Source organism: Cetorhinus maximus, chromosome 1 (genome assembly GCF_964194155.1).
Source record: "Cetorhinus maximus chromosome 1, sCetMax3.hap1.1, whole genome shotgun sequence".
Lineage (NCBI taxonomy): Eukaryota > Metazoa > Chordata > Chondrichthyes > Lamniformes > Cetorhinidae > Cetorhinus > Cetorhinus maximus.
In genome coordinates, this window is record NC_135879.1 from 108,093,230 (window position 1) to 108,120,239 (window position 27,010).

A 27,010-nucleotide genomic window follows, 5' to 3' on the forward strand; every position below is an offset into this window, starting at 1 on the left:
AATATTTTTATGGTTTATTCACAGAATCACACAATGCAGAAGAGGCCCTTCGGCCCATCGAGTCTGCACCGACACGTGAGAAAGACCTGACCTACCTACCTAATCCCATTTACCAGCACTTGGCCCATAGCCTTGAATGTTATGACATGCTAAGTGCTCATCCAGGTACTTTTTAAAGAATGTGAGGCAACCCGCCTCCACCACCCTCCCAGGCAGCGCATTCCAGACCGTCACCACCCTCTGGGTAAAAAAGTTTTTCCTCACATCCCCCCTAAACCTCCTGCCCCTCACCTTCAACTTACGTCCCCTCGTGATTGACCCTTCAGCTGCTCCCTATCCACCCTGTCCATGCCCCTCATAATCTTGTACACCTCGATCAGGTCGCCTCTCAGTCTTCTCTGCTCCAATGAAAACAACCCAAGTCTATCCAACCTCTCTTCATAACTTAAATGTTTCATCCCAGGCAACATCCTGGTGAATCTCCTCTGCACCTCCTCCAGTGCAATCACATCCTTCCTATAATGTGGTGACCAGAACTGCACACAGTATGCCAGCTGTAGTCTCACCAAGGTTCTATACAACTCCAACATGACCTCCCTACTTTTGTAACCTATGCCTCGATTGATAAAGGCAAGTGTCCCATATGCCTTTTTCACCACCACACGAACATGCCCCTCCGCCTTCAGAGATCTATGGACACATACGCCAGGGTCCCTTTGTTCCTCAGAATTTCCTAGTGTCATGCCATTCATTGAATGCTTCCTTGTCAAATTACTCCTTCCAATTGTGAAGTAAGTTTGTGGGGGTAAGTGTAGTTGGGTCCGTGTGTGATTTAATTACATCTGGAGTCCAGTGGACTGCAAGTTTGAAATCATCAAAAGAAGTTAGGTCCTTGACATGCTAATGAGTAAACATGGATGCTGGCTGAGCATGTATGGTGTGAAGGGAACTTGCATTTTTAGATAAATGAATGGGGTATTTGGATTTCAAAGGGATCTTAGTTGTTTACAACTAGCCAGATAAGCAAAGTTAATGATTGTGTTTATTTTTCCCAAAGGTTATGGACAATAGATAGTGGCAACATGAAAGTTTTTATGTTATGAGGAAGGTGCAGTTTGAAAGACATATGGAACAATAGAAGTTACACACTAAAAAGAGAGCAACATATATAAAGGAGAATGAAAGGTTATCTGTCAGAAGGCCATGTAAGATCTAACAGGAGTGTTTGAAATAGCCTTGATGAAGCTTCCAGCATTTGTGCATAAGTCTGCTATATAACAAAACTAAAGTAGGGAAAAAGCCATTTGAATTCCACTGTCCAGGGTATTGTGTTAACTTGCTGAGTTTGTTTTAAATCTAAAATGTACTTTGGACTGATGCCTTAAAGGGAGTGTAACTATGAGTCAGGTTAATTAGGAATTTTAGGGGTTATTATAGTAGTAATTGTAGTCATATGTATGTGCTTGAAATCTTTTACATCCTGTTAATAAATATTTTAATTTAATTTTTTAAATCTCTGAAGGTCTTGGTAGACTTATTACTCCTGAATTCAATGCATATATCTCGTAATAAATACAAATTGCAAAACCGTTGTGATAGCAAAGTCTCCCTCATGTATTTGGTCTGCCTGGCACACATCACCTTCCATGTCATAACAATACTAATTTCACTGCAAATAGTTTGCGGGTTTCTAGTTTTTTGATAAACATCTCTGTAAAGACAGAAGATTTTCTCTAAGTAAAAATGTAACAACATTTACTATCACTGAAAAAAAGAGACATGTTGCCAAAACTTTTCATCTTGCACTCATCCAGACAAAAATAAATCAGCAAGAATGCCAAATTTCAAACTAACACAACAATTTATGCTACAGGAGAAAACGGATGCCAACTGGTTGGCATGTCAACTCTGACTGGCCAAGGTATTGCCATGGACACAAAAATAGTGCGCATCACAACTATCCTGCAGGACAATGGCTCTCCTGATCAGATGACTGCTCACCACGTATTATGCAAACTCGCAAATGAGTCAAAGGCTGCCACTTTCAAACCTGATAAGTGCCCAGTTTACCCCTCAAATCACCCTGAAAAGGCAAAGCATCTCAACAACGTAAGCAACAGGTTCAGCAAGGCGTTTCACACTGCTACTATGCAGTGGTGACACAAGTGTTATTTTCCACTAATAAGATGCTGTCATCAGTCCAAAAAGGCATTCTGCATACCACACAATTGAGCAACATTGTGTCTGACTGTCAGTACCGGTGCGATGCCAGTTACGTAGGCCATCCATCCCAATGATTGGCCGGTTGAATGAAACAACATGTTCCCCAACTGTTTGTAACAGGCAAAGTACAGAAGTTTGCACTTGCGAAACCTTAAACAGAACATCTACTGTTAGGTGTGATTCCGTGATTGGGTAGCACTTGCTGAACAATCCTGAGTGCACTATTGGCTACACTAACAATCCATTTAAGATAATCATGCTGGCTTGTAACATGGTTCATTTACACTTGCTAGAAGCAAAATACATTCATGGCCAGAGACCAGTTCTCTGCAAACAAAAGGAATATGTTCAAGCCTTGTGCCATTTTTGAATTACCCAGAAGCATGGGGAGCTTATAGTTCCCTGTTGCTTTCTCCATTGCAACGCCTTGGCTAATCAGAATCGAATTGCAAACCAATCAGCACTCCTTATCACCTGTAATATAAATTGTTGTGATTGTTTGCAATTTGGCATTCTTGCATTTGTCCTGATGAGTGCAAATTGAAAATCTTCAGCCACATGTCTCTCTTTTCAGCAACATTCAACATTTATTATCCAATTCTGGAGGGATTTTGATTATGTTCTTCATTTTCAGGTAACCACATTAGAGAAAAATTGAAGAATAGGAAGTTAGCATATATTCCCAGTTCAACTAGATTATTTCATTTGTAAAAGGTTACTTCCTTGTAGGTTACAAGGCTTCAAATCATCATTAAATTGCAATAATTTCCAAATAACAAAAGCAGCAAGTGGGTTCAATAATGTGAGTTATCTCATTCTTAGGATTGATTAAAATTTATTAAGATGATTTTTAAAATGAATTTCCAGTGATATGTTCTTTGATTTTTTTTTGAGGTGGCAAATCAGAAGAACTAATCTTCCACCCCCACCCCCCCCTCCCCACCCCCACAAATGTGAGAAAAAAATTGAAATTTTCCAGAGTTTTTGTACTAAATTTCAGATTCAGAGACACATGCAATTCACATCTGTGACCTCAGCACACATTACATGTTGACCATAAAATTGATAGAAAGGGAAAAAATAGAATGAGAGCAAACTAGCCAGGAACATATAAAAAGATTGTAAGAGCTTTTACAAATATATAAAAAGGAGAGTAGCTAAAATATGGTCCCTTAGTGGCAGAGGCAGGAGAACTTAGCAGAGAGAATGGAGAAATGGCAGAGATGTTGAACAAATATTTTGTCTTCACAGTAGAAAGAAGACACAAATTACACACTGGAAATAGAAGGTGACCAAGGGGCTAATGCGATTGAGCAACTTAAGGTCATTAATACCAGCAGAGAAAAAATATTGGAGAAACTTAAGGAACTAAAAGCCGACAAATCCTCAGGACCAGATGGCCTACATCCTAGGGACTTGAAAGAGTAGCTGTAGAGTTGGTGGTTGCATTGGTTATGATTTGCCTAAATTCCCTAGACTCTAGAGAGGTCCAAGCAGATTAGTAGTCAGCAGTGGTGACACTACTATTCAAGAGGGGGAGAGAAAATATGGAAGCACAGACTAGTTATTATGATGTCAGTCATCAGAAAAATGCTGGCATCCATTATTAAGGCAGCTTTAATAATGCACATAGAAAATCATAGGCCAGGATCTTCAGGTCGGCGAACAGGGAGCAGGGCCCGCTCACCGACGCGGGATGACATCGGGCGGAACTCCGTCATCTCGCGTAATTTCAATTTTCAGGTCGGCGGGGGCATAGCCAAATCAGCTATGCGCCCGCCAACCTGTCAACGAGCAATTGAGGCCATTTAAAAACTAATTGAACTAGTTAATGGACCTGCCCACCCAACTTCAAGGTTGGCAGGCAGGCCAGGAGCCCTGGCGGGCTTCAGAAAAAGCATCAAAAGGTTTCGTGTAGGTTTTTAAAAGTTTAATAAAAGTTTAATTAAAAGCGATGGACATTACCCAACTCATGTGACAGTGTCACATGAGGGGACATGTCAGGGAAATTTTATTTCTCTACATTTACCATTTTTAAATTTGGCACCGATCTCCCTGAGGCAGCACTTAGCCTCAGGGAGATGAGTGTACTCTTTCGTGCGCATGCGCAAAAGGGCGCACTCCCGGCTGAGGGAGTCTCCCCCGCCTGCACAGAGAGCGCATAGCGCTTCCTGGTGGACGTCACACTGGGCGGGCCTTAATTTGCCCGCACACGTAAAATGGCGGCACGCCCCCAATTGAGGGCGCCAATTGGAGGCGTGCCCACATGCGCCTGCTCCTGAACATCCCCCCCGACTGGGGGAAAATTCTTCCCATAGTATGATCAGACAAAGTCAATATCGTTTTACAAAAGGGAAATCCTGTTTAACAAGTTCATGAGAATTTTTTGGGAGGGCGCAGATAAAGGGGAACCAGTAGATGTTGTGTACTTGGATTTCCAAAAGGCATTCGATAAGGTGCTACACAAAATGTTAATATGCAAGATAAGGGCTTATGGGGTTGAGTTAATAGATTAGCATAAATAGAAGACTGGTTAATGAACAGGAAGCGGAGAGTGGGGAGAAATGGGGCACTTTCAGGTTGGCAGGCGGTTATGAGTGGAGTGGACAAGGATAAGTGTGAGGCCTCAGTAATTTAAACCTTTATTGATAACATAGACAAAGGGTCAGAGAATAATGCATCTGAGCTTGTTGACGATACAAAGTTAGCTGGGAATGTAGATTGTCAGGAGGACACACAACAGGCTGCAAAGAGATACAGACAGGTTAATGAGTGGGCAATGAGGTATCAGATGGAGTACAATGAGGGGAAGTGTGAAATTATTCATTTTATAGTAAGAATAGAAAACTAAACAGTTTTAAAGGACGTGAAACTTTTAAATGCTGATATTCAAAGAGACTTACTTGAGCCCAGCAAACCATTAGGAAGGCAAATGGTATGCTGACCTCTATTGCAAGGAGATTGGAGTAGAACAAGAAAGTCTTTCTACAATTGTATAGGGTTTTGGTGAGGCCACATCTGGAATAGTGTGCGAAGATTTGATCTCCATAGCTAAGGAAGGATATACTTGCCTTAGAGGTGGTACAGCAAAAGTTCACTAGGTTGGTTTTTGGAGTGAGAAGGCTGTCCCTATGATGAAAGGCTGAGTAAATTTGGCCAATACTCCCTGGCGTTTAGAATAATGGGAGGTAATTTCATTGAAACATACAAGATTCCTGAGGGGCTTGACAGGGTGGACACTGGTGTTATTTCCACTAGCTGGGGACACAGCCTCAGGATTAGGAGCTACTCATTTAGGGCTGAGATGAGGAGAAATTTCTTCACTCAAATGACTGTGAATCTTTGGAATTTTCTGCCCCAGAGGGTTATAGGTGCTCCATCGTTGAATACATTCAAAACCGAGATCAACAGACTTTTGATCATTTCTTTTTTTAAATTTTCATGGGATGTGGGCGTCACTGGCAAGGCCAGCATTTATTGCCCATCCTTAATTGCCCTTGAGAAGATGGCTGTGAGCTGCCTTCTTGAACTGCTGCAGTCTGTCTGGTGCAGGCACACCCACAGTGCTGTTAGGAAGGGAGTTCGAGGATCTCGATCTAATGATAGGGAAGGAACAGTGATATAGTTCCAAGTCCAGGTGGTGTGTGGTTTTGAGGGGAACTTGCAGGTGTTTCCACACGCCTGCTGCCCTTGTCCTTCTAGATGGTAGAAGTCATGGGTTTGGAAGACGCTGTTGAAGGAGCCTTGGTGCAGTGCATCTTCTAGATGGTACACACTGCTGCCACTGTGTGTCTGGTGGTGTCCTCCAATGGTCGAAATGAATGGGGTGCCAGTCATGCAGGCTGCTCTGTCCTGGATGGTGTCAAGCTTCTTGAGTGTTGTTGGAGGTTATAGAGAGTATTCCATTACACTCCTGACTTGTGCCTTGTAGATAGTGGACAGGCTTTGGGAAGTCAGAAGGTGAGTTACTCACTTCAGAATTCCCAGCTGGCCTGCTGTTACAGCCACAGCGTTTATATGGTTGGTGCAGTTCGGTTTCTGGTTAATGGTAATTCCAGGACATTGATCTCTCAGGGAATGAAGGGATATGGCAAGTGGGCAGGAAAGTGGAATTGAAGTAGAAGTTCAGCCCTGATCGCACTGAATGGTAGATAGAGCTAGCTGGAGGAATCAAATAGTCTACTCCTGTACAACACTGATGCAACAAAAGCTGTACCATTTGGGTTTTGGGTTTAAGAGGAAACTTTGGCCCTATTAGGGCCTGCAATTAAAACAAAAAGATGGTACTGGGAGGATGATATTCTTTATGCTGAAGCAAATATCAATCTTTAATTTCAAGAATAATTAAAATCAGCGTTTATTGTCAACTTAACTGTATACATGTCATCCACTCAATGGAAGTGGGGTCTAGTTTGGTGATGGAGCCCTGGGTTATAGCCTCTAGAAGGTAGAAAAGAACAGCAGTTCACTGACACCGTTATCACATGGAAAAACCCCTGCAGGCTAAGGCCATCATTCAAAGCCTGACTCAGGTTAAGTACTCGGGCAATGTTGCTAACAACAAAATCACATCTGCTCCTCTGTGTATAATCTCCGATAATTTATATCCCACCGTTGCAGCAGTCCATTAAGTGGGTGAAGCCACGACAACAATGGTGGGAGCCCATAAACCCATAGGCTGTAGGTCCCAGTGTAAATGCTAAGATTTGACCCCCAGTGGCCTCGGGTGCTAACCCTACCAATTATTCACGATATCATGGTGAAGTTGTCTAATTTACATAAACTGATGGGCACATGCGTAACTGGAGGCAAATCTCAGGTGGTGACCAATGTGCACTCTACTTTTTTTTGTAGCGCGCAGCCGATTTGTTTAAATGCACAGGCTCTTTAATGTTCTTCATGGCCATGCACACGCATTTACTTAAAGGGCTGACTTCTGCGCAGCTTGTGTTGGAATATTCAAGTTGCTACACAACTGCACAGCTTAGAGGGAATGAAGGTGACCATGCTGAAGAAGCTGGAATCCTGGCTGTGGTCCCTTCCCCCCAGAAAGGTGTGAGAACCTATAGCCCCCTTGATAAGGGGCCTAATAAAACTTTTTCTACCTTCTAGAGGCTATAATCCAGGGCTCCATCACCAAACTAGACCCCACTTCCATTGACTGGATGACATGTATACAGTTAAGTTGACAATAAAAGCTGATTTTAATTATTCTTATTCACTTTGAACTGTCTTTTTATTTCCATCGAAAAGGCTATTAAAAAATGATTTTAAAAGCGTACCAATGTGAAATGGATAAAAGGAATTCTAAAAGTGGTTGAAAAAAGTGGCAAACACCAGAATAAAAAGTGTTGTTTCTAATCAAAAATGTATGAGGATTTACAAAAACAAATTTGGATTTAGGAAAGAGGTGCAGTAGACAATAACACCAGATAGTATTGCATTTCATTCTGCAATGTTATTTTTTTCCCAACCTAAGTTATCGTTTTCTTCCTATGCTGCACTCACTTCCCCTATTTAAAACAATGAAATAGAGAACTGTTCCCAAGCTTATCAAAGCTGCTGAGCCTATGATGTGAGGAGCCCAAGATAATAAGGACCCTAACGTCCTTTTCCTCCCTGTGGGGAATTACTTGGCCTTTGCTGGGCGTTTCCTAAATCTGGAACAATTAGGATCAGAATCCCACATATCATCACTCATTTGTGCCATGGTATCACCCATGCTTTTCAACCTCTGCAGAAATCAGGGACAAGCAGAAAAATTCTGGCACACTTGTTTTCATACATCTCAGGTGCCCTAGCATGCATGGAGCATTCTGGGTTTGTTTTGAAAAACTCTGTTGCTTTTCTTTGTACTATGTACTATTGAAATCTGAATTTTCCTGGGATTCACAAGTGTGCAAAATCATTCGCACATAACTGGAGTGTTGAAATCAGGACTCTTCCGCATGCCAGCAGGGAATGGCAGCTGGCACCTTTAGTCACCAGATGACAGCTACTATTGAGCAATGAGTAGAGGGCACTGTGAGTCATAGTTGGGGCTGAAGAGACTAGGAGTTGCAGGATGTAAAACCCAACAGGGAGTGAGAGCTAGGGCAGGCACCATCGAGGAAAAAAACACACAGCAATCATACACAGCGAAGCGATGAAACAAGTTACTGCTGACTGGGTGTTTTTTATGCTTACCATTTTTTTCACCTTCTTAATTTAATTTATTTACATTTTTCAACCATCTAACACATTCTTGCCATCCTCTCTCCTTCTGCTAATTCTTCCTTTTCAGTAAGTTAGTTCTTTCCTCAATAAATCAAGCAGCTATTTCTGATCTTTTCCTTTCCTTTTACCAACTACCCACATTGTCTTTCTCTTCCTTTGTATATTTTCCTTATCCTCCTGATTTTTTTCTCCGCCACTGGCTGCTGTTGGACATGTATCAGCTTCGTGCCTAACAAGCTGGTTCACATATCTTGTACAACAACAAATTTTAAAGAATGTGGCCTGGGAAAAAAAAAAATCCTGGATTTGAACAGGAACATAATTTTTGATTTCAAATGTCTGATTTAAGATTTTACTTTATATTAGTGCAATAATTAAAGCGATCACAGCTTGCCATTGCGCACAATAACTACAAAAAGGTGCAACACTCAATATTTTTTCAACTGCTGAGGTTTACATTATACAGTTAATAATTATGGCATTTATTAGAACTCAAACTATAAACTTATTTTGGAAAATCAAATTTTACACTTTGTTTAAAATTATACAAATACATAAGCACGGGATCATGCTTACCATCAAAAATGAAATATAGTCCAACAAAGATATAGCAGGGTGCTCACTTACTGCATGGCAAGTCTCTGACGGTTTCATTTAGCTCCTTGGATTCAATGTCCTTTTCAGCTGCAGGGTCTGTCCTACGATTGTCAGCTTGGGTCAGCTCACCAATGTATACGCCAATGTGGCATTGCTACCACTGTTGCAGTTCCAAGTATTATTTAGTAGATTTTAAACAATTTATTTTCCTATTTTACTCTTCTGAAGATATTCTTGCTGATGTTCAGCCTCCTGCATCTTGAGCAGGGGGTGATAATTCACATGTAAGCCATTATAGCCAATGTCAGCAGATTAGTCAAATAGGAGGGGCATCATAGCTGAGCAACTTGGCCCTGTTTTCCCCCTATGTAACCTCCATCATGGGGCAATTAATGGTCTTTTAGAGTAAGAAATTGCAATTATTGTTCCATTTCTAACCTGAAGGGAGTGGGGCTTGACTGTCTTAACCACCTGAGCTATGAGATCTCAAATAGTATACTTATTTCAAATAAATATTTTGTTAGGAAATTTGTAACGACTAGGAATTGAGTTGAGGCATCCCAAATTCATTTCATGTTGGACTTCTACAGCAAGCAGAGAAGATGTATGTGCTTTTGATCAAGGCATTGAGGTGAAGGATGATTGTGCTGCTCTACTGTATCCATGTTTGCCAAGCTGCTCAGCATTATATTCTATTGCACCAAAATCCACACACATAAACCTTCCTGAATTTCTGTTTCTTTTGCTACTGAGTATGCTTCATTACCCTAACTCTGGACAATCACCACATCATAACTGTAGCTCAGCATTACAAGTGGTGAAAAAGTCCTTTGTTTAATCTAACAGGCAACTGGCTGTATCTGTAGCTTTATAGGAGAGTTAAACTGGTTCAATCTGAACCATGGCTTTATGCTGCTTTCCTAAAGTAACCAATCTGCATCCAGCATAAGCCTTGTCATCAAAACCTTTATTCCTATTGAACTAAGCAACAAAACACTTCAGAAATCTTATAAATAATTTATTGAACAAAACCATGCAGCAGCACTATTGAGCACTGGTCTTTTGATTACAATATTGGAGTAAAAATTGTCCTGTAGCAAAGAGAGAAATATTAAGAAATCTAAATATAGGGCTTTAGTTCATTTATGATCTTCTACCTTTTATAAAGTAAACACACACAAGAAATACATTTCTTTACAGTTAGGGAAATGCAGCATACATTTCCAGTTCATTGGCAAATTGGCACCACTCACCCACTGAAATCAATTACACATGTTCCCTTTGTTAATTCTTGGCTCACTAGTACATGCATTTCTTGAATTATTAGGTTTCAAGGCAGGCAACAGACGTTAAATATACAAGGTTTAAGAGGTTCTAATTCTTAAAACAAGAACGACCACCTTATAAAAAATGTTTAAAGGAATTTCAAAATGCTCCTTAATAAAGTGCACCCCTACATCAAATTTAATGAAACAGCTCTGATCCCAATGCCATGATTTCACACACACTGATTCGAGTAAAGGTGATGGCTTTGAAGAGAACTTTTTCTTGGCACAGTCCTTTATTAACTTAAATAGTTTATTCAGTAACCTATGTAACGTGTATTCAAAATCTGAGAAGTTAAACTACAAAATCGCTTTATACTTAAGATTTATACACTAGCACCAGTATGTTTAAATACAGACAAGTGACATTGAGAGTGTCACTGATCTGGTGATTAATGCAGCAACATGAAATCCACTCCAGTTTAAATGAATGCTTTAAACTTAAAATCAGCAGAAGCGGTCAGGACCAAAGTGGAGAGTTGCAATTGAGCTTGGCGCATTATTGACAACGCCCACTCGTCCAGACTTCCTCTGTTGACTTTAACTTTACATTGCATTTAAATGCAATTATTTATATCGACTTAAACCCTAAAAGACTGCTCGCACAATTCCCTTTTCTTTGATTCTGAATTCTGAATGATGACTGATCAGCCCAAACAGATCGCTCTTTGATCTGTGTACAGTTGCCAATTGATTCAGATAGTATTACTATTGTTCGGGTGTAATTCATGTTAAGGGTGCATAAATTACTTGCAAAAAAATTTATAGGAATTGCACCAGCAACCCCCAACCCGCATCCGGTTTCGATCCCAAGACAACCTCTGTTTTATCTTCATATTTTGTTGAGCATACCAGGTTTCACAAACATCACTGGACAGGTAACTCAGAGGGTAGTAGGGCTGGAGGAGATTAGAGATAGGGTGGGGTGGGGCCATGAACAGATTTGAAAAAAAGGATAAAAATTTTAAAACCAAGTCGTTGCTTGACTGGAAACCAATGTAAGTCAGCAAACACAAGGGTAATAGGTGAATGGATCTTGGTGCAAGTAAGGATACAGGCAGCAGCCTATATGACCCCAAGTTTACAGAGGGTAGAATGTGGGAGAGCAGCCAGGAGTGTGTTGGAATACTGAAAACGAGAGGTAACAAAAGCATGGATGAGGGTTTCAGCAGGAGATGAGCTAAGACAGGGATGAGGTCAGGTGGTGTTACAGTGGTGTAAATAGGTCATCTTAGTGATGCTATGAATATATGGTCGGAAACTCATCCTGGCATCAAATATGACACCAAGGTTGTGAACAATCTGATTTAGTCTCAGAAAATTACCAGGAAGGGGGGTGGAGTCAATATCTAAGAAACAGAGTTTTGAGCGAGGTCTAATAACAATGGCTTCAGTTTTCCCAATGTTTAATTGGAGAAAATTTCTGCTCACCCAGTATGGGATGCCAGATAAGCAGTCTGATAATTTAGCATAGTAGAGGAATCGAGGTAGGGGGTAGAGAAGTAGAGCTGGATATCGTCAGAGTTTATCTGAAAACTAATGCTGTGCATAGTAATAGTAACAATTTATGAAGAGTCAAGTAAATGGACAGAAGACTGTTTCTCGTTTATTGATTGAATGTCCATTTTAAATTAATGTTCATCTAGTTAAAGATGGAGAGTGAACAGTTTTACTTCATAGATATATACAATTCAGTAAATTTCCCACTCTCATTCACCAGGACTAATGGAGTTACCAGAAACTATATGAAGAACATCACCTATAAAATACAGGTACAGTACCTCAAATCCGGTACCCTTGGGAGTGAGGCCACGTTGGATTTCAGGTCTTGCCAGATTTCGGGTGAGGCGGTTTGGACCCATGGACATTTCAGGTGAAGCCGGGTTGGGTGAGGTCAAGGGTCACTTGGATTGCGGGATAGAGCACTGCATGAAGCCAGTAACTAATCAGGAGCCACACCGCACCAATGCAGTCTCTAGCCGAATTGTCCAGGTTGTTATTTTTTCCTAATTTTACCCAATTAAAATTGACGCATGGAACATTATAAAAATGTCCGAGTTTTGGGCACTGCTGTCTTCAGGTAGTCAAATTTGAGGTACTCTACCTATAGTAAGCTTGTAAAGAGTAAATTTGATCGACAAGGGAGTCAAAGATTGGGTGACAGGCAGGAAGGTGGAGTTAAGGCCATAACCAGATCAGCCGAATGACCTTGTCCTGCTCCTATTTCTTATGATCTTTTAACCACCACTTACAGGAACATGGACCTCTAGCCAAAGGTAGGATTGGACCTAACTCCAACACCAGGTGGAAACCGAGCAGGGTGGATAGATGAAATGAGGGCATCACTTACCCCCTTTGATCCAGCAGCATTCTCTGTGTCCTGATGTTAATCTACTCTTTCGAGAAGCCAAGCAGGAAAATTCCAGTAAGGAGGAAAGGCCCTTCTTCAAATACAACGATTGGGTCCGGGCTGCAATATTCGTTGAAGGCCTGAGTGGAGAAGCATTAGCAGTTTCCCTGTCAGGCCAGACCTGCTGGGAGGTGGACTATGGGTCAGAAGAGGCCCAGGCACTAAGTAATTAAATATAATTTAAAGGTTCCTTGTGGCCCATGAGGAGCAGGGGTACTTGGACCTTCCTTACCCCAGTACATCTGTTCAAGTGACCAAGTTTCAATCTTCTTCACTGTGCTTAAGTAGATGTTTCTTGCTCCATTCCAGGGCAGCATACTCTGACAACGGAGTTCCTTACGTGAAGAAGTAATAGCTGGAAAATCTTCACTGCGCGCTGCCCATGTAGAAATTGCAGATGTGTTTAAGGAATATCTTAATGATTTGCTGCAGACAGTTGAATTGATTACTCCTGATGTCAGTCAGAGCCCCACATGTCATTCACCTGGGTACTCAGCTGCCAAATTTCTGCTTCTGACCTCCAACCAGCTAGTGGATCTGGTCAGGTTTATGTGGCCCAGTGAGAAAGTCTAGGGTAATGAGGTCTGCCCATTAAGATCAACCATTGTCGCCATGTCCCCGGGTTTACCTCATGTGCAGCGCATCCACTCTCCCTTTAAAATTAAGTGCAACAAAACACTAATTCTGACCAAAAGAAAAATTCAAATAGCACAAAAAAATCTGTTTGAACCTGGAAGAGACATCACACATTAAAAAGCTCAGTGGGAAACATCTGGTAACAAACTGCTCATCATGTGGTTAATCAAGTCACTTGTAGAGTGCAACGTCCAATTATTCAAAGACCTCGAAATTACAAAATGTAAGTATGAGCATACAAATGCTTAATGATTTTCTCTGAGACTGTTGTGTCTGCCACATAAATGCGTTAATGTTTTTGTTAAAAAGTAGGCAAAGGAGTTTCATAAAAATGATTAAGTGATCTCATGTTAATATTTGCATTGCATAATTTAAAGGCCATTGTGATAAATGCATATTAACCATTTCCCTTTAATATCCTAGCTTCAGAAGAAAAAAAAGTATCCCATAAAGCCAAGGGTTCAAGGTTAATGTGTGTTTTTATCTTTTTTTTCTTGTCGAACTTTGATTCCGCTAGGTTTGAGTGATGTGGCCATTAACCTGAAATGACAGTTCAACATTCAAGTTCTTTTGCTCGCATCATCAGAACATAGAGAAGAACAGGGAACACAGACAAGGTCTAAGTGTGCAAATCACTTATTATGTATCAAGTGCTTCTGTATGTCTATCAGGCTAAAGTAGGCACTTGCAAAAAATGTTTTAACAAGCCTTTTTCAACACTTCACTATATATCCTAATCTGTATAAAAAGAGGGAACATGTATAACACATGCACCAAGTGTTATGAAGTTCTGCACAAATATAGTCAACCAACTAAAAACATGTTCCCGCTTTAAACAGTTTGGCATGTTGCCCATGTATCTGCTTATTTATTTACGAGATATAGATTACATTCATATGCATTTGTCTTGTTATCCACATTTCATTTCCATTACAGTATTCACTGTCCTCTCTTTCTCTTACATTAATTCATTGCTATTCACATCCAGACCATTATCTGTCACTGGGACAGCACATGAACAAGCCAAAGAGCTACTTTCTCTGCCTTGCACAGCTATGAGACCTCAATGAAATAGAATGTCATTTTTTGCTTACTCCAGAAAGCCTGTAAATGCACTCTGGCAGCCCAATCACCCATCTTGCTGATAATACAGAGAAAAAAAAAAGAAAATTCCAACATAATATCAATATCAAGTCAGAATGGTGTGTAGTTTGGAGGGGAACTTGCAGGTGGTGATGCATTACATGCATCAGTTATCTAGTGGCCTCAGCACCTTCACCAAAGGCCTCCCATTCCCTATCACGTTAAATAATGATAGTGATGCTGGGTGGAGTCGTCCCAGATTTTCACTAAGCGTGGTAGTGGGCGGGAAAAAGAACATTGGTGGCTTTTCACGTCATATCATCCCAATCCTGCCTCATTAATCATACATTCCCGGGAACAACGTCATTTCAATGGTGGGCGAGCTCTCATCTGCCCGTCACACCATCACCTCGCTGCTGCCACATGCCGGGCACGATATTTAAAGTGCAGCCACGCACAAACTTCTCAGTGTTTCCAGCTGAGGACTGCTGCACAGAAGACATGGCCCCAAAAGGCAAGAAGACTGCAGCGCTCCGATTCAGATATGCATCCCTGGAACGCCTTTTGGATGCCATGGAGGCCCGCCGTAATGTCCTCTATCCCAGCTCTGGCCGCAGGAAGTCCAGCAATCTCACCACTCTGGATTGGTAGGCGATGGCAGTGATGATCAGTGCCAATGCTGCAGAGTAGAGGTTGGCCATCGAATGCAGAAAGACGATGAATGATCTCATCCATCCCACCTGGGTAAGGAAACCATCTCATCACTCTAAACCCACACACTCAAACCCATCACACATTCATTGGCATTTCACTCACTGCCAACTCAAAGGACATCGCCACTCACTCTTTCACACACACCCTTACATCGCCATCTGGCCTTATCTCATCTGGAGGCCACCTCCTCAACCCTCACCATCTTGAGGCCACTTGCACATGTCAACATATGCCCCCACACACCCTGGGATACCCCGCTTCCTCAGTACAGCCCTCACCCTGCAGCCTCTTCCATTGCCTGAGGCCACTTCTCCCCCTTCCCCAAGCAAGAACTAGCCCTGCAGCCACCCATGCCTCATGGCTGGCCTGATAGGTAGATACCTGCCTGTGAGCCACCCTAAAAGTGATGTGGTGCTGTCTGTGAAGCCTGGGGTTGTTGACCATGAGTGCTGCCTGAAGCAAGATAAGCAAACAAACCTCAAAGTCCCGAGCGAAGTGCAGCTCGCCAGGTGCACGTCACTTATGTGTTTCACAATTGTACGTCAGCATGCAATCATGTGACCGGATGATCCAGTGTGGGGGGGATGATTCTGACGAGCAGAGCTTATCATGATATGAAGATGTATTACAATGAAATTCCTGACGTCCGACAGCGGGAAACATGTCCCGCCATTGACGGGCAGAGTGGACGATTGCAAACTGGTTTCATGACATCGTGAAGCTGATTCTTAGCCTTCTCGCTATATTGTCCACTTACGCCGCCAAAGACACCCGAGGTCAACGCTCACGGAAAATCCCACCAATGTATTTGCAAGCACTGTCCAATGTCTGTGCAACTTAAGAATAAAACACCAAGCTAATTTAATTGGGCAGCTCCATTCATCAAGTACCCACTGCAGATTGTTTTAGTGATAGGCATAAGTCAACTATTATACCACATGTTTCAGTGAGTGCTTCATGAATGTCTCAGAATCAAATATATTCGCTACTCTACTGATGGTACTGCACTCTGGACAGGTATATGCAAAAGACTGTGTAAAATATTACAGTCTGTGGGGATAGGGGTGTTCTTCTCAGATTGTTTCCAGGTCCTGTATTTACAGAAAAGACAAAGTGAAGGCGAAAAGGCCAGCTGTCTATTCAGTCCACTGTCCTGCTATTTGGAACATTGAATTAATATTTAAGAGCATCATTTTCCATATGGAGGTTTATGTATGAAATTAATTTACTGAAAATGGTTCATTTAGCTTTTTGATTTTTTTTCCTACCCAGCTTCTTGCTTTGGCAGCCTCCTGATCAGTGTACCGTGTGTCCTGGCTGACAGAAAAGGAAAGCAATCCTTAGTACCTGAGCAGCCTCTGCCAATGCAACACTGCAAGCAGCTACCACTGGTTGTGAAGTACTCTCAGGGTTAGAGGTACTGCTGACTCCCCCCATCCCAGTCTCTACCTGAACCAAGAGCAGCAACTTGCCCTGCAGAGTCTCAGAGTACACTGCCCTGGAGTTCCACCAAGCAAGGGACATCTGCTTAACTACAGCGAAGAACACCGAAACTTGGTCACTCAAGCACTTCTCTGAGCACATAGTTAGAGCACACAAACAAATCAAATTCTCAGGCCACTAAGCATTTTTGCATCAAGCCTAAAGCTAAAATTCACATCCCACAAGTTTGTGTTGTTGTTTTACTTAACCTAAAATCGCAATGCAAACATAATTCATTTTAATGGTATGTTCCTGGCTATGGTTGAGTTTACCATTGCTTTGACACACATCGTTTACAAAGAATGCCAATTATAGACGGATGGCTTTTTGCTCCTTGACAGACAGGGACAAGCAGCACATAAGCAGAGGTCAGTGTCTACAAACGTACAAGGCACAACCAAAGGTCTTGATCTCACGCTCAACATGGAAAGACTGAAATCTGTCATATTGAACTTGTGCTGCATTAAAACTTTAACAATAGCTACACAGATGCCAATCACTACCAGCACTCTAACTGAAATCCTGTTGGACAGTACATATACCAGGTAGCTCACAGAATATGCATTCAATGCCCAACTATGATTAGCATTCAGAAGTGAAAAGTAATGGTAATTGTACGTCTCCAGTTCACCAACATTCTGGCTTACAGAATGCTCTGAATTAACAATTCCTTTTGTAAGGTATTTTGTAGTTTCTCCCCTTTTCCCCATCTGCAATATGACCAGCATGAGAACCGTTGCACCTTGTTCAGCGATGGTACTACAGGGTACCGCTTCTTTCAATATTTCAAAGGCACCCCTCCATCACACTTATTTTAAATATTTACCAGGAAATTCACAAGAAACATATATTTCCCAAACATAAGCAATCAAAGCAAAATTAATGACTTTAACGTAACTAAGATGGAAGTTCTAGGCAGCCTAATGGAACTAAAAACAAATAAATCTCCAGGGATACATCACATTTATCCCAGAACACTGAGGGAGACTAAGTAGGAGGTTTGTACAGTATTAGCAATCAGTGTGATAGTTCACAGGCACAGGGAATGTACTAGTCGATTGGATACAGGATAATATGATGCCCATATTCAAAAACGTAACAAAACAGACAAAGGCAACCACAGGCTCATTAGAGTTATTTTAATGAGTGAAAAATAATATAAATAATCATCAGGAAATTTCAGGATAACCTGTAGAACAATAACCTAGCAACCAACTGTCAGCATGGCTTTAAAAGGACATGATCCAGTCTGACCAATCTCTCTTGCTTCTTCAAGGAAGTGGTAACCCAAGTGAACTGTTGGGAAATCATACAACACTGTGCAACAAGACTTCCAAAAGAGAATTGACAAAGCATAGCACAAAATGCTATTAATTAGGCTCAAAGCTGTGGGGACTTGGGATAATCTTGGAATGGATAGGGAACTGGTAGAAGCGCAGAAACCATTAGGTACTTGCTAAAGGAATTATGTCGGATTGGGGGATGGGTGGTGGGTAGGGAGCACCTAGTGTGACACCGCCCCCCCCACCCCTTCCAGGGTTTAGCTTTGGAACCAGTACTGGTGGTATTTACATCAATGTAATTTACATCAATGTATTTTGTCAAGGCAGAGAGCTACAACAGAATGCTGGATACTCTTATGAGACGGTCATTTTGTTACATTTCAGGAATGGGGTTAGGGAGTGGGGATGGACAAGGGGAGGTCGCTCTTATTCAAGCTTTGTTTTTGGTTAATATGACTTTATGTACCCCAACAGGAAAAAGATCCAGCAACTTCAGTTGGATTGCTTCCTTATAACTACACCATTTCCTCCCCCTTCATTTTCCTTATTTATTTTGGTTATCATCATGTTGGAAACTCCATCCCACCCTCCTCCAATAACCTAGTGGCTTAAATATAGAACGAGTAAACAACCAGACACTGACATATTCAACATACACAATAAAGAGGCAGAACGCTCATGGCTGGGTCCCAGTGATTACCAAAGTCTTATATGAACATTTTTTAAAAAGGCATAGAATACGTTTAGAGTTATCACACGAATTTATAGTTCAGGTGACTTCACAAATCATTTGAGTTTTGCTTCTGTGGGTTATTATGCCATTAGAGCCCCATCCGTAAGCTTACCTTATGCATAAACTGCTCTGATTCTTCTAGATCCATGTGAACTACATGCTTTCACCCTGCAAAATCCTATTTTGTTTTAAATCCTGAAAACTTTCTACTTTCGATTTTATTTCCTCCTGCTCATTTCTGAAGGCAGATGCACGTGTTCTTTGTTACCCACTCATACACGATCAGCACACCCAAATTATATGAACAGTTATTCTTTTCTTTCTTTTACAGAGCAGAAACTCACAATTTCATCAGTCATGCATATATGTACTGACTTCATACCAACTTATGCATCTTGTACATGTCTGTCACCTCACATGTAATACCCTCCTTTTCGATTCATCATTCGCTATGCTGATTTTCATGGAACTACAAAATCACAAAACTCTGAATTTATAGCTGTGAATTTACTAGATTATATTTGAGACGCAGCGCTGTGGTTTTAGAGAGTTTTGAAAAAATAAGAAGTGAGCAGTTGGTCTTGATCCCAAACCTTTCATTCATTTTACAACAAAAAACAAGTTGTACTCAATTAAACCAAATTATTACCCTGGGTCAGATATCGCCAAACTCACAAAAGGCCTTTTTTTCTTAACTCTCTCAGCACTTCAGGCAGGTTTACTAATCTGAGGACTGTCAGACTCCAGGGCCTGGAGCTAATTATATTTGTTCAAAAGTCTCCTTCCTGCCTTGATGAGGAAGAACACCTTAAAGAGCCACGTGGGTGCAAATACAATGTGACCAAGTCATCCTTTCAGGTTTGGGCTTTATAAAATCAATTGTTTTAGATTATTGTGCTCACCACGGAGAGAGATTTTTGAGCTGGAAAGTGGAAATCTTTCCATTTCAAACACTCAAGATGGAACTATCACAGCAAAAAATCAAATGGGTTTGGGTCTGGCAGTGGGCAGGCAACCAACCCACTCCAAGGGAGCAGGTCAACACTTTTAAGTATTATAATGAAGCTATGTGCCTCATTGTTATTCAACTTTTCAAATTTAACTGTGTACGCCTGGTTTCCTGAGCCTCTGGAAACACAGCAACTATACCCAGGCGAAGGCCACAATGTCATCAATCACCAGCTGATGCATAATAAACCCCCCCTATTCTGCCCCAACAAAATCATTGTGCCTCAAACTAGGAGCAGCACCCCATATTATACCAGAGTGACATTCCTTCTACCCTGTGACTTTTCTGCTGCTAGGCCATGCCCACCAGGAGCTGCATTCAGCCTGCCCAAACCTATTGCACATAGGACCTTTACATCCAGCCGACAGAGGAGGATTTGAACCAAGGTTCCAATGGTGAAAGGCCAGTGAGTCTTTCACTGTGCCAACCAGTTCGCCACATCTAGGCTTTTATTGGATAAAAAACCTGGATCTGTTGGGAACCTAAGGGTTAAATGAAACATTGACTGTACAGTGGTCTTGCAGTGATACTGGGCTTGAAACCCAGGGGTCATGAGTTGAAATCCCACCAAGGCAAGTTGTGAAACTGAATTCAATGAATCTGATAATCTGTGGGCTGGTACCAAAACAGTAACCAAGGAAAACAATCAGATAATCATAAACTGGTTCACCAAAGCCCTTCAGGGAAGGGAACCTGGCAGCCCTAGCTACAAGTGACTCCAATCCAACACTGTGTGGTTGGCTGTAAATCTGCTTTAAAGTGGCTCTCACAACCATCAGAGTGGAAGCAAATAAGCAATAAATGAAGTTCTGCCCAACATGATGCACATCCAGAGAGCAAAGAAAAAATATATAGAATTAATGGGAAGGGTTTTAACTCAGTCAAAACCATGCACTTACACAAAGTTAAAATCAGACCTAATGTCTCAAGAAACAATAGAGGAGGGGTTGTGTAATGAACTTGATGTACCAGACAGGCTTCTTACTTGAAACAGAGAACTTTACTACTGAGCTTTTTTTAGAAGCTACATGCTTGAACCAGGTCCACGACTAGAAAGCTCCACCTCCAGGAATACCCATGCTTAGGGCTCATTCGTCAGAACAATCATATAACCCCTAAAGGCAGTAGGAAAGGTTATACCTTCAATCACTACATTTCCTCCCCCTTTTTTTTTTACATTTCCTATTTACAAATAATATTTTAATCACCAACACATACATATATTCAGAGGTCATGTGATTAAAGATTAAGTCTCTAATTCGGCTAGAGTGGCGTAGCTCTACCATTTGAGATTCTCCCACTGGATTGACATGATCAGGAACTGTAGCATCAGGGACATCCATAGAAAGTGGCCGTCCAGGAATAGGCAATTCAACAGAGACATCAGGTATGTATATTCTAGGTCAATGTGTCACTTCAGGGATTAAAGGTTCGACATTAATTACAGGCGGAATAGCTGGTTGTTGGAATGTCTATCTACTCTTTAATTGATCCACATGTTTTTGAACAATCCGGTCTTCCACTTGGATTGACAAGGGTCCAGCTTTAGAGACAATTATACCAGGAACCCAACAAGGTCCATTTCCAAAATTCCGCACGAAAACTATATCTCCCACAGTAATTCTTTGAGCTTTGCTACGAATATCTTGATTCAATTTCTGACTAATCTGATTCTTCTCTACCTTCCCCTCTTAAATTTGGAAATACCAGACTTAATCTTGTACGTAGGTGGCGTTTCATCAGTGATTCAGACAGTGTTGAACCTATGGTTGCATTAGGAGTCGTACAATAAAAGAGAGGAAAAGGTGAAAGTCGAGTTTCTAAAGTACCTTCAGATAACCTCTTCATTCCTGATTTGAATGTTTGCTCTGCTCTTTCTGCTAACCTATTTGATGAGGGATGATATGGTGCTGTTTTAATATGTTTAATTCCATTTAAACCAATGAATCTCTGAAATTCTGTACTAGTGAAGGCAGTGCCATTATCCGAAACAATGACTTCTGATAGGCCATGTATACTAAATCATTGGCGCAGCTTTTCAATAGTTGCACATGATATCAGTGATCTAACATCATACATATCCATCCACTTAGAATGTGCATCAATGATCAATAAAAATATGGTACCGATAAATGGACCTACATAGTCTATATGTAGACTACAGGGTCAACCAGGCCACTCTCACGGATGCAGTGAAGCGGAAATGGGCAACTTCAGTTGTTGCTGACATTGGAGACAGTGCTTGACCATGACTTCAATCTCACTGTCTATGCCTGGCCACCAGACATAGCTTCGCGCAAGCATTTTCATCTTCGATATGCCTAGATGTGCACTGTGAAGCTCTGTCAAGAGTGGTTCTCTTCCTTGTGAAGGGACTACAACTCTTGATCCCCACAAGAAGATTCCATCTTGACAACTTCACTCTGTTTTACGGGCATAGAATGGTCTTATCTCTTCAGACACTGGTGAATTCAGCCATCCTTGAAGTACCATGTCTCGGACTTTTGACAAAATTGGATCCCTGTTTGTCTAATTCCTTATTTGCTTTGCACACATAGATGAAGAGTCCAAGGAATTCAGCGCAAGCACAACTTCTTGTGGTACTGGAGCATGTACAATGCTCTTTGGTAATGGAAGACAACTGAGTGCGTCTGCATTTGCAATATGCACATCAGGTTGGTGTATAAACGTATATTCGTACGCAAATAATATCAAAGCCCAACGTTGAATTCTTGCTGAGGCGATTGGTGGAATGGCTTTATCCTCACTGAATAAACCCATTAATGGTTTATGGTCCAACACAATGGTGAAATGTCGTCCATGCAGATACTGGTGGAATTTCTTCACTCCAAATATTACTGACAAACCTTCATTTTCAAGTTGTGAATAACCCTTCTCGGTTGCAGAGAGGGTTCTGGAGACATAGCCTTATTGGCCTTTCTGATTTGCTTTCTGTCTTTTTTTCTATTTGCCACAGAATTTTGTCTCATCCTTCATCTTGATTTCATCGTCGGCCAAATTTCTCTCTGGTAAAATCTTAGCTGGTTCAGCTACCCATGGCTTCATTACCATCTTGGAAAGTTCCATGGCTTTTCCTTCTAACGCCTTTTTTGTTTCAATCAGCTGACTCTTCAGCTCTTCTGTCTCCTTCTTGTATCTTTTGGCTTCTTCCTGGAACATTGAACATTGTTGAGTTTTTCTGCCAACTATTTCTTCAGTTTGTTCAGAGTGGCCCTATATTCATTTTGTTTCTTTTCATGATTTTTCTGTGGAATCAACTTTGCCCTAAGGGGTCCCTGTATCCTCTGAAGGTCCTTTGGTTCTCCTAACACATTCTAAATTACACTGTCAAATTCCCTTATCAACTCAGGGATTCTTCCTGTTCTCACCTGAAAGATTTCTGACCAGTTGAGCTTAATTTTTTGTAACCAATCACGGCCCAGAAGACTAGATCCTTCAACTGTCACTATGATCACTGGGAGTTGGGCTGTCTGTTGCCTGTAGGACACAGGTACTGTGACGATGCCCTTTACCTATATTGACTCTCCAGTCTATGTCTTCAGTTGAGCCATGGTTTGCTCCAGTGGCTGGATACCTCCACTTAGGTATTTAAATGTGTGTTCCCCCACCACTGTGGTCAATGCTCCTGTGTCACCTCCATGACTAAAGGCTTCCCATTCACTTGAAGAGTGATGGTGATTGGTTCAGTTTTTACTGCTTTGACATTTTATAAGAAATTGATATCTGTATCGGCAACTTCAGGTTCCGTTATATTATACGCTTCAATCATCTTGGTCTGCTGTCTTATGGGCTGTCTTGATTTCGCCCTGCATTGCTTTATTATGTGCCTTTGCTGTGGCAGTAATGGCATTCTGTCTCCTTAAATCTGCAGGTTCCCGGTACATGGTTAACCCCACATCTGTAACAGATTAATTTCTGAATTGCTGCAGAGATGCTTCCACTATGCCTTTTTGTTTTTCAAGCAGCAGAGACTGTCTCCCACCTCACAGCTGTCTCTCTGGTTTTCGTGCCACGCCCGGTGGCAGGTTCCCGCCCTAACTGAAGAACGGCTCCATGTTGCACGTTCTGTGAAGCCTGCAAGTCCCTCACAGCACTTTCCATGGCCAACGCTGTTTCTATGGTGCACTTCAAATTGATGTTAACTTCTGCAAGTAAATGGCGCTGAATGGCATCGTCGTGAACGCTACAAACTAACCGGTCCCGCAGCATGTCATTGAATGTGTCTCCGAAGTTACAGTGCTCAGTCAACTGCTTCAACTTTGCTATATAAGTTGCGACCGACTCTCCTGGGGCCCTTATTCTGGAGTTAAACTGAAACCTCTGCATTATTACCGATGGCTTCGGCTGAAAACGCGTATTCACGACGTCCAAGAATTTGTTAAAAGATTTTGAATTGGGCGCAATCAGGGTCGTCAGATCGCGGATGAGATTGTTTGTCTTGCTACCACATACGCTCAAAAGAATTGCTTTCTGCCTCTCCTCTGCGGTTATTTCATTTGCCACGAGATACAAACCTAGGCACCCTACACACTGGCTCCAGTCTTCCATGGATGCTTCATAAGAGTAAATTCTGCCGAAGAATGGCATGACTGGTGAGTATACTTTTCTTTCCGTAAGAATTGATGTACTCACATTCACAAGGCGAGGTGCAGCGTCGGAGCTATTTTACCCTCATCACCAAATGAACTTGATGTACTGGACAGGTTCCTTACTTGAAACAGAGAACTTTATTACAGAGCTCTTTTAGAAGCTACATGCTTGAACCAGGTCCACGACTAGAAAGCTCCAATCCCCAGATTACCAGCGCTTAAGGTTCATTCGTCAGAACAATCACATTACCCCCTAAAATCAGTAGGAAAGGTTATACCTTCAATCTCTACAGGTTATGTCATGTTTTATTTTGCCTTTGGCAATGGAAAACGAGGAGGCAGCCATTCTATATAACAGAGTATTGTTCCACCATGTATTCCAGTGGCATCATGAGGAGGTCACAGGGCAACTATATGATATGATTTTGGATGAAATGATGAACTCCCCAAAATGTCACCTCAGTCCCAAACTCAGAAGAACTTGTCTTTCAACAATACACTGCTCTTCATTTCTAAGTTGTAAGGCTTTGTACTTTCCTTTACGAGCAAGATTACCCAACTAACACAAATCAGCCCTAAGTGTAAGGAACGTTTAGCACTGAGCTGGGCAGAGACCACAAAAGTTCACATATTTACAATTACTAATCAAAGAGATTTACCGCAGCATTTTGGGACCTCACAATGCACTAACACAGCACGTCACAAGTACCCATGTGGTGAGCATCTGTGATGGTGGCAAACATCGAAGTTCTCTCACCAGGGTGGAAAACAGAAGAATTGGACAAAGACTCAACCCAAGTGGCTTTCAAAGTACTAAACTCTGGCAGATTTTTTTTTTCAGAAAAAGAAATAATGGATTGCCTTGTTGTGGAGACTTTAACTCCAACTAAATGGAAGCCCAAGCTTCAGAGGTGAAAAGACACTGCTTGAAGTACTGTTACCATCGTTCCCTGCAAATTTGTAATAAAGAAAAACACAATATTTTTTTATCTATTCATGACAAAATTGTCACTGATAGAAAAGAGCAATAATCATGGAAAAAAATTACAATGCTTCGTTTTGTGATTGTTTATTAAATGCCAGCTAAGCTATTATAGTAAGCTCATTAAATCTGCTACATTTAATAAAGATTGATGCAGTTGCTGAATAATTGCTAATCTGTACTTTGGGAACTGCTGAACTTGGCCGTCACTTCGTTTAGCTTGAAGGAGAATAAAAAGCAATCTGTCATCAACAGCTCCTAACTGCTGTTCACACTCCAACACTGGCATTGCAACTCACAGCAAACACAAGTGCAACTACTTGTGATACGACTACACTCGCAACATTTTTTTAGTTATTTCCTCGTTGAATGTGTATGCCAAAATGAACATGTATATCTTGTACATTATGTGCCAAGAAAACTTATGAAAGTTCAGCTTTCATGTTTTAGCCTATGCTCTTTCCTTTAAGCTCAAAATCCTAGAAATAAGTCAATTTCAACAGCATCAATAATATGAGTTTGTGGAAAGACATGCGTACACTACATCTATTTAAAACATTAATTATTTCTACAATAACAAGAATGTGGCATAAAACAACTGCTTCTATTGACAAGACATTAATAAAACTAAATACATAAAAAATATCAAATACTGAAGTTAGAGATGCATGCTACTAACCCTGCTTAAAATCAACATTTAAAAATGCAGAGGCAAATAGTAAGAAACTACACATTCAAAACTTGATAAATTAAACAGAAGTCAGCCCAGCATCAAAAACAACCGGGAGTTTGAAAAAGTGAAACTACGGAGGTTGTTCCAATAACATTAAGAACTGTAACTGCAGCTAAATGCAGAATGTTAACACATCATAGAAGCAATGTTGTGCACATAGACTCTAGTTCAGGTGGCCCTTACTATTCAAAAACAGAAAGATTTTGTGCAATGATACAATTTTACAAATCAGTAGCCTCCAAATGTTACTAAAGCTCATCAAATCATTTCAATGCAGCAAATCTTTCCCATTATAGTTTCAACTTGCAGTACAATCTATGTAATGAGAGAGAGAGGGTCCTGCTTTGATTTTTTAATCAGCATAGAAGTCCTGCCACTGGACATAAATACATCCAACAAGCAAAAAAAATAGAGATTTATCCAGTGTCAAAATAAATTGCAGCCAGTACCTGAGCTTACTATTGCCTCAGATTACACAATAATGTTTACAATCCATCACTTTACATATATAATCTACTTTGCTTATAACATTTAGTTCTGTAATAAATATCTTGTTTGCCTTTACACATAAAAGATGAATTTATGAACAACTGTCTGACAAAAGACCTATGACAGTCTGATTTTCTTAATTAACCGGTCTAATGGTTTATTGTAAATTCCCCGTCACTCCTTAAATTTAACTAACTGAGGTCGGTGGCAGCACAATAGGAAAGACTAACTTCCATTTCAGCCTCTTCTTATTAACGTCCCTATTACAGCAGTAAGAGCCATTCCAAGCACCTCTTACTTACAGTAAGTATCAGACAACCAGCTGTCATTGATCCAGCAATATGCTCCCACTGCGTTGCTTGTGATCATTTCAGTGGAAACACAGGTACTTTTCCAATGCAAATTTAAATTAAATGTTTCTCTTCAGTAATGTGGGTTAGCTGCCTTTCATTAAAAATTACTTAAACATCAAACACCCGTCCCCT

At 41.1% G+C, this 27,010-nt stretch overlaps 1 protein-coding gene across 16 annotated transcripts in view; it reads right to left on the reverse strand.

Moving 5' to 3' along the window:
* The window catches only part of LOC144682644 (LIM domain-binding protein 2), a 607,375-nt gene that overhangs the window by 300,644 nt on the left and 279,721 nt on the right, over positions 1-27,010 (reverse strand). The window lies entirely within an intron of this gene.